Consider the following 9,591-nt stretch of genomic DNA (forward strand, 5'->3'; position numbering starts at 1 on the left):
CTTAATTAAAACAGGTAAGTCTTAATTAGATTACATAGGTTTTATTTTGTGAACTGTTAGGTTTAGGTATATCGTATTACTTTACTACGCTACACATTGTACAGGTACCAGCTACACATTGGTTTTAAAACATAGGTTAAGTCCGACGATGACATTGCCTCACTTTGTCATTGCAAATGCCATGCAGAGTTAGATTGGTCCGACTCTACCTACAAGCCGAAGCAAGCGGTTGACGTACGGTCAGCATCAACTATGTTTATTACCTCTGTATCTTTAGGTATTTAAATAAAAGTCACCCTCAAATTGCTCCTTAAGCCAGTTGCGGGTAGAAGAAAACATTACACGATCAAATAATGTAGGTTAAAGTCAGGTCGTTCAGTGACTGATCCAGGCGGTTTTGTAATTGGTCGGTTAACCAATAAATGTTATTAACTACCCAAAAATGTACAAATATTTGTCCGTTTACTTTTATTTAAATTCCTAAAGTTACAGTGGCGTTTTGAAATATTTATTGAAGTCGGTTATTTTTTTGCTGTTTCTCGTATCATTGGAGTAGAGATGTGTCCTACCTACATACGGCCATTTTGATTTCTACCGACTGTACCTACTTATCATCCGTCTCCGCCGTTCGACGAAACAATGTACCTACATGATACAACTTTAATTACGATTTGCGTTTTAAATTTTAATGGTTATTTTTTTTTAATGAAATGAATTTTTTTATTTCAGGCAACTAGTGGCCCATACATAAATACCTTAAAACTAACATACATATTATAAAAATATATTTTGAAACTAAACACTACAAATCACATTAAGTATAAAATATATATATCAAAAAAATATATATTTTAATTATGAATGATGTACTTCTATGAACTATTTGTTTAATCATTCGGAAATATGCATGGCTTCATTCGATGCTTTTAGAACATTTTTATGCATTTTCGCATACCTATGACTATGAAGAAAGAAAATCAGAGAGTACAGTCAGCTGTAGAGAAATGTGACCCCCTCTCCCTGCAAAGAAGTTTGTATGCAAAGGTGCTAAGCGAATAATATTGCTGACTGTACCTCACGGTAGAAAAAATATTTTTATCTGGGGACGGCGCTTGAGAGCTATTCAAACGTTACTGAACTACGTTCAAGATAAACTAGTCTAGAAGAATAGGTAGGTACCTCGCCAGATAAGGATTCTATTCTTGAGTTTGCCGCTTCGCTCTGGATCATTGACGTAGTTATCTAAGGACTGGCCTGCGGGCTCAGCACGGTTCCATTTTTATCGACTGTCACTATGCGCGTCCCTTTCGCACTTACATACTTGTTAGAACGTGACAGGCATGGCGACAAGGGATAAAAACGCAACCGTGCTACGCCGCCTGGACTGGACTTGGCTCGAATTCGCGAGTGACACCGCTGAACTAGTACCATTTTTAGTGCCCGTAATGCCAGTCCTTAGATATACGTAAATGCTCTGGATTCTAAACCACTCTTTCAGTCGTCAAAATTTTTATATGTATTTGCTCCCTTGTCATACAATATTTTATTACTTCTTCACCACTCATAATAGCTGTACTTAATACATACTAACATCTGCTCGCGACATTGTCTAGGTGGAATGATGATTATGATTGATGACGGCCAAGTGAGAGTCGGACTCGTGCACGAAGGGCTCCGTACCTTTACGCAAAAAACGGCAAAAAAATAACGTTTACTGTATGTGAGCCCTACTTAAATAATTATTATATTCTGATTTTAGTATTTGTTGATATAGCGGCAACAGAAATACATCATCTGTGAAATTTTCAACCGCCTAGCTATCACGGTTCATGAGATATATACAGCATGGTGACAGACAGACGGACAGCGGAGTCTCAGTAATATGGTCCCGTTTTTACCCTTTGGGTACGGAACCCTAAAATCTATCATATGTCGGTTCTCGGGCCTCAAACTACTCGTATCTCCATACCAAATTTAATCTAAATCGGTTCAGAGGTTTAAGCGTGAAGAGGCAACAGCCAGCCAAACAGGCAGTCAGAGATTTGTAATAGGGATCTAATTTACCTATAACCTTTTTATGGTACCCATTTTTATTGAATGTAAACTTTTTTGTAGACAAACTGTCAGATTACGCGGATAGTAAATATAGGTAAGGTTATAAAATTAGAATTTCTGTTTTCTTGCATAACAAAATACCTATGTTATTGAAGACCGTAAATCTACAATGGAGAATATAAGAATAGACCGGTTGGTACCCAGTTAAATTTTATCATAAAATAGTTAGAGATTAAGATACCTACTTCGCGCCACACATTCTCATGCATAAATAAAATACCTATACCTATTGATATGGATATGTCTCACACGTATGGGTTACCGGCTAGTTACCGGAGAGTATCAGCAACATTTACAAGGAAATACCATTTTTAGAGTACCTAAACGAGAAAGGTTCATTTTGAGACAGTAAAATAATGTCTACCTGTCCGTATCCCTTGTGTTGTGTTTGTCAGTAGTACAGAGGGCATCATCTTTAAAACTTTCGCGTTTTGAACACATATTAACTCACATTTTTTACGAGTATAGGCGGGTCTATCATGGGTCTATAGTGAATTTATTTTATTACATTTATTTACCGACGTTTCGACACAGGTTTAACTGTCACTGACCACGACGGTCGCGACTAGAAAAGTTTGAATAAAACATTTGTTTGTTTTTAGTTCTACGGGACAATTTCCTCGCAGTAAACGCCTTTTATTGGCCCTGAATGTAATCGGATTGATGGGTTGCCTTATTTTAACTATTCTTTTAGTCCTATGGGCTTTGGGTAAGTTTTGTCAACCTTTTATAAGTATTATAGGTACTTAGTTGTACATATCTGGGCCGATTTTGTTGTCGACTTTATTTTCGTAAGACTTGCATATAATTTGGCTGGTTTGAAGGGCTCCTTATTTTGGGTGGAAGAAATATGAAATCCCAATAAGGGACAAATAATGTATGTTATTTTCCGAAAATACCATACGTTTTCGTGACTCTAAGAAGATTTTAGGACATACGGATATATTACGCTTATTATACCTATACAGAATAGGGAACTATCTATCCACCAAATTTTAGCAAAATCTGACAAAAAAAATCGACAAAGTAAAAATATTGTAATCAGTCATTAAGTATTTAAGAATGAAGCTTTGTAAATTTATACAACACCGAAACCCCATGCAGTATTGACGACCGGTCTGGCCTAACGGGTAGTGATAGTGACCCTGCCTGTGAAGCCGATGGTCCTGGGTTCGAATCCCGGTAAGGGCATTTATTTGTGATGATGATGAGCACAGATATTTGTTCCTGAGTCATGGATGTTTTCTATGTATTTAAATATTATATATATCGTTGTCTGAGTACCCACAACACAAGTCTTCTTGAGCTTACCGTGGGACTTATGTTAGTCAATTTGTGTAAGAATGTTACTAAAAAAAAATGTGGCTTCGAAACTTCGAAAACTAGCGTCTACTCCGCCGACAAGAGCCAGACTCTTAAATTATGATGATGATGGACTTCGAAAATGTGATTCATAAGATCTGCATATTTAATTAGGTAGGTACCTATACATTTTCGATCACTTATAAGCGGGGGCGCACTCGGTGGCCACCATCACCAGTGAAACTGCGCTTAACTAACCTTTTGACTTGAAAATCTAGTTAGAGTTACACGCCAGGGGTGAACCTGGTCTAAACTATTTTATCTTAATAATGTCTGAAAATATGGTCTTTGTATTTATGATATATCAATAGAGCGCGAAACATCGGGATTCAAGCGTAGCAAATCAAACCACTTCGGTAATACATTTTCATATTTACAACCCAAGTCAACCCAACAATCTCTAATTATTTTTGACAGTAGGTAGTTATGCCTGAAATGTTTATTGCAAGAGCTCAGCAGCGTTTAAGTTAGTACCTACCTGCCAACGTACAATACTAAACTCGATTCCCTCAGTAAACCCTCAGGTACAGAAATGTGCAAATAACTTGCAAGCGTCACTTGTTTTTAATGTAGTCTTATATTAGGACACGCAAATGGTGCTGACATTAAGGAGGGGAGGCTTATAACGAATCAAATTAGAGAGGTGACGTGTCTGTCCTAACTGTGCGAGTGTGAGAGTCTTCAGTGTTTAATTAAGGGCTCTGGTGGTGGATTCAGATTTTTAAATATTGTTATTGGTTTGATATTATCAGTGTGCCCCGCTTGCGCCAACATAGTCTACTACGGGTGAGATGAGTGATATTAATTTATCAAATCAGTAATCATATTTTTTAAACTGAATTCGCTTCCTGCACATTTATCGCAAGAAGTTCGTAACCAATCTCGATAACGTTCGGTGTGTCCAGAAAATGACGAACTAATACCGAATTTTGTTGCATGCATTAAGTACCAGAATACTGTGCCGTTTTTGTTATATCTTTGGGTACTTAGCTCGTTTTACATTATTTAATCTTAAATATGTCTTATCTTTGTCTAAGTAGTAGTAGTAGGTAGTCTTGTATTTTGTGTTGTAGATACAATTATCTACAACACGAAATACAAGACTTTCAGATTACTTTACTATATTAGGAGTGGGATTTACTTATCTAATCACTGTAAAAATATTCTATTATGTACCTATATTAATTTATGTATGATTCTAACCTCCCTTCTTCATCAGTCGGTAAATAAGTAGACTTTTTCTAATAAGTATAATTATAACTTTTTATAACATAACTCTCACCGCAGGTCACCCCTCCAACTTCTTCATAATAACTATTAAACAAAAAATTTAAAAAACCCCCTACGCTATATGCCAACGAAATACATTTTAAAATATCTAAAATGCCTTACATTATTTTGGAAAAGCGTTAATACTCTTGAAACTGCTAGATCGATAGAAAACTACGCGATTATAGTTTGGTATACGAAGTCTTAATCCAACCATCACAGTCGACGAGTAGAAAAAAACAATATTTATGAATATTTATCACTGTACGCCTATGTTGCCAAAACATATCAATCACAGGAAATTGGAAACTCCAAACGTATGGAACAAACAGATCAGCTGGAAATCGGATTTAGGTATTCCCTTTGTAAAACTGTGTGCATGCGTTTGTCTACAAGCATTTAATTGCCCAGATGATCCCCGGACGTCGAGAGGTTTAATTTTTTATCTAACAGCGGACTGCCGCCTACTCTTATGATAAGGAAGAATTATGTTGTTGGTTTTTATCTGGTAATTTTATCATTTTGTTCAATAATTCAACAAGACAATAAACTAAACAAAATAGCTATAAGCGGACTAAGTTACCAAGTTCGACGGCATATGTTTTGCATGTAATAAGTATACATCTCTCTTAAATTGTAACGTATAAAGTCAAACGTGACAAATGCCCCGCAAGGGGCCCGTACATTAAGTTAGGTGCGCAGAGGTTACAACTCCTCAAGTCAATTAGAAAAAATATACTCGCAAGAAGGTTGTTCTCGTATTTTGCAATGGCAATTCAGGGGATACAGTATTACTTATTGCCACCTTATTGCATATCTGTGCTATGCTTAAATTTTTAATAACATTATGTTTATTAAGTACGTATGTATACCTACCCTTCATAATTTTCTCAATGTGAACGGGTTGCCGGAGATTAGAGCTCGAATTACCGCCTATATCCGTGAAGCAGCCTGCCAGGGAAATGTCATGTGTTCCAAATCCTTCTAGAATAATTTTCGGTATATTTACGAATTATAATGCATTCTTAGAGACCGTTAATCTTTAGTGGATAATAACAAAATGAAATCCAGTTATGCCTGATAAAAACTCGATTAATATTAGGGTCATTACACTCATTACTAAAGTAACATCAAAAATAAGGGTTGGCAAAACTAGATAATTTTGATAGAGATACTGTAGGGTACTGTAGGGTCACCAACGGGCGCCCAACTTCGCCCAAGTAAAATAATGATTTTATCAGGAACTAGATATCCATTAGATTCACAGTCATAACATAATTGAGTATTTTTCAAAAAAAAATCCTGATCCTCTAGATATCTTACAGGTATTGCCTCTTTACATTTATCTTATACAATATCGTTAGCATATCAAGAGAAAAAATCATATTTTTCCCATAAACCTCTATATCTATTTTCTCTACCTAGACCAACAGCTGGCGACTCTGCCACTACTACCACCACGATTTATTTTCATCATCATCATCATCATTCAGCCTATATACGTCCCACTGCTGGGCACAGGCCTCCTCTCACTCGCAAGAGGGCTTGAGCTATAGTCCCCACGCTGGCCCAATGCGGATTGGGGACTTTACATACACCTTTGAATTTCTTCGCGGATGTATGCAGGTTTCCTCACGATGTTTTCCTTCACCGAAAAGCAAATGGTAAATATCAAATGATATTTCGTACATAAGTTCCGAAAAACTCATTGGTACGAGCCAGGATTTGAACCCGCGACCTCCGGATTGAAAGTCGGATGTCATATCCACTCGGCCACCACCGCTTCCCCGCCGCGATTTATTTTAAACCGATTTAAAATTGGTTAGTAGAAGGTTCTGAATTCGGTGGGACACATCTCTTAATGTACGTGTACGTGTGTGTACTGTGTCGGGACGGGTGCGGGACGTCGAGCCGACCCAGTTTTCCGAACAGGCTTGACGATACGTTAATCGGCCCTAATCTCTCCAAAGCTGTCACCGACAAACAAAATTTGGTTGATTTAGCTACGCAGGTACCCACCGGCAGCGTCAAATATATTTCGTTAAGGGTTCTTAATTTCAGCACCAAGCCAAATAACAATAAAAACCGGTCAAGTGCGAGTTTAACTCGCGCACCGAGAGTTCCGTACAAACTTTCAATTATCTCATGTAACTATAAACACGAAATACTTTTGTCCAGAAGTGTACTTAAGCATAATTGTGTACAGCGCTGTCTGTTTTTTTGTTAATTAGAAAAAATGTTATTAAGATTGAGGTGAGGTGAGGTGTACAATTATTATTTTATGAATAAATACATTGAAATTGAATTGAGGTGTGATTATATTTTTCCTGTAATATATATTTATGATAATGTCATGTCAAAATTTCATATTTTTTCTTTAAAATTTTAAATCGCTGTTTTTAGGGTCCAGTACCCAAAGGGTAAAAGTAAAAAAATATAGGTATGCCGAATTTCGGTTGCTAAACGTCACAATAAGAAAAAAATGAGCAGAGATATGTTTTTCAACCAGGCTATTTATATGAAAAGTAAACTATACAATAATTATGTGATTACTTAACCTCTACTTTACAGGAATACTATGGCCAGAGCCAAATACAGCGGAGTTTATGGTCCAAATATTAAAAGGAGCAAAAGCAAAGAGAGTTGGTCGATATAGAGATGAAGTTTTTTGTGAAAAATGTGGAAATTTATATGAACTGTTATTGGATTTATTCTAAAAATTTAATAACGTAACAGGTAAGTGCTTTCGTAGTAGCAAAGATAATAGAGTGTACCTATAGAGTTACTGTCATGATAAATTATGTAGCCACAGTACATTTACTGCCATCTTTCGACTGTAGGTTAAAACTGTTAGAACGCCATTTGATTTTGATCCTTATTCTTTCACTGATATACCTAGGTAAGTATGTTAAATATTGAAATTAACGCCATCCACTCGACAGTAGGCCAAAGGTTATGGCGCCATCGCTCGAAAAGATTCCACCATACCTTTTAATTCAGTAAAAAATAGTAAGTACCATAATAGGCCGATTTGCGCAGAAAATGAACAATTGAATTCCTAAATTCTTAAATTACCTACTACCAATAAAATTTACAAGGAAAACAAGAACTTCCTCAGCATTTAAGTATTTTACAAATTTTCGTTAAAATTGAATTTTTTTAGTAGGTAGGTACCTAAGTAACCTAGAGTTAGATCAAGATAAGTCTGCAACGATTCAAGAAAATTATCGATTTCCTTTTTGGACTAAGTTATACTTATTGATTATTTAGTTTTGGCGGTCAACTGACGATAATAAGTACCCTATCTGAAGTGCAGTTCATAACCTACCCAATTATAACTATCGCTAACCAAATCCGGCGGGCAATGGGTTCAACGGTTTATTTGTTTTAGATAAAGATGATAACACAATGGAATGGAAACGTACGTCAGTGGAGCTGGACTTCGCGTCCAAACCAGCTGTTTGCACAATAACATTTGTTATCATATCCTCAGCTGGTAGACCTAACCTAACACTGCATTGTCATAAACAGTGAACTTATAAATAGCTCCAATTATGATAGGGGCCACTAGTTCATCTCAAACTGGTATGTACCCACTTATGTTGTTTACAAATGATACTACAAAACTCTCTACGTATACCTTGTAAGTACTTTAAAAGCTGCTTGATACTGAAGGCAGCACGAGACACGAGATTTTTGAGTTTGTGGCATGGTTGTCAGCTAACGATGTCTATGTTCTTGATAATCTTAATTGATACTGGGCAAGCAGTGGTCTGAGAGCTAGCCCCGGAAAAAGGGAACTACAAATGCGCCGTAAGGACTAGGTATGTTTCCTTATTACTAAACCTGGGCTCAGGAAACCAGCTCCGTGTAAATTGCACAACTTCAACTGTTTTAACTTTACTTTGCTGGCTTTCCCTGATGAACAGCTGGAGTAACGTAAGAAATGTGTAATGAATAGGGGTTTCTTTCCCCTGTTCTATACTAATTAATACATATACATTGTTTGACTAGTGCACTTTTTCGTGAAAACCAAATGAGGCATTCAGAGGGGCACATTTAAAATATCGTGTTAATTTTAATCTTTAAGACCGAAAATGTGTCTAGCGGAATATGAAATGATAAACATTTGCTGTAATAAAATTGCCTCTAAAATTCTTCAGATTCTTCAGCCACTCAGGGGGCCGATTTTTGAAATTCGACCACTCGATTTCGTGTATTTCGAAATGATATCTCTACTACTAGGCGTTTAAATTCTACTAATAGAATTGAAATCGAGTGGTCAATACCACTAGATTCCCAATTTCGATCGCTCGTATTTTAAAAATTAGCATTTCTCCGTTTTCCACCGATTTTCGAGTGACGAAGTCGAGCGATTGAATTGAAATTCAAAAATCGGCCCCCAGTTTCATGTCATATTCAAGGCTCTTGTAAACTTTCAATGTTGTAGATTTCAAACCATCAAGCAACCACGTGTTCAACTGTGCGGCGCCCGGGCCTGGCTACAACATCGCAGGGGACATTTTCAACCTGTCGCTGTTACTCATGGCCGTGGGTGTGGCCATCGTTGTCTTGTTTACACTGTTTGTCAAAATCTACTAACAACACATATGAACAGGGTGGGCCCGAATATTAACCATAGACTCCAATTTTTACTCGGAATAAAAATGGTATAAAAACGTTTTATTTATTAAGGATTGGTTTGCAACATTCACGTTAGAATGAATGAATAAAAGTCACCGTACCCATCGTATTTTAAAAATACTATAAGCATTTCGACATTTTTAAGTTGCAAGTAACGCTGAGGAATATGTGGTTAAATGGTTAATAACTATCGGGTTTTCA

The 9,591-nt window shown here is 36.7% G+C and overlaps 1 long non-coding RNA gene across 1 annotated transcript; it reads left to right on the forward strand.

Annotated features, from left to right (window-relative positions):
* The first annotated feature begins 2,663 nt into the window (after window positions 1–2,663).
* LOC134804553 (uncharacterized) lies at window positions 2,664–9,565 on the forward strand. The gene is made up of 4 exons (XR_010146139.1): window positions 2,664–2,824; window positions 7,318–7,482; window positions 8,138–8,331; window positions 9,197–9,565. It is a non-coding gene; the product is annotated as an uncharacterized LOC134804553 (long non-coding RNA).
* The last annotated feature ends 26 nt before the right edge of the window (window positions 9,566–9,591 follow it).

Source organism: Cydia splendana, chromosome Z (assembly GCF_910591565.1).
Source record: "Cydia splendana chromosome Z, ilCydSple1.2, whole genome shotgun sequence".
NCBI classification, from domain to species: domain Eukaryota; kingdom Metazoa; phylum Arthropoda; class Insecta; order Lepidoptera; family Tortricidae; genus Cydia; species Cydia splendana.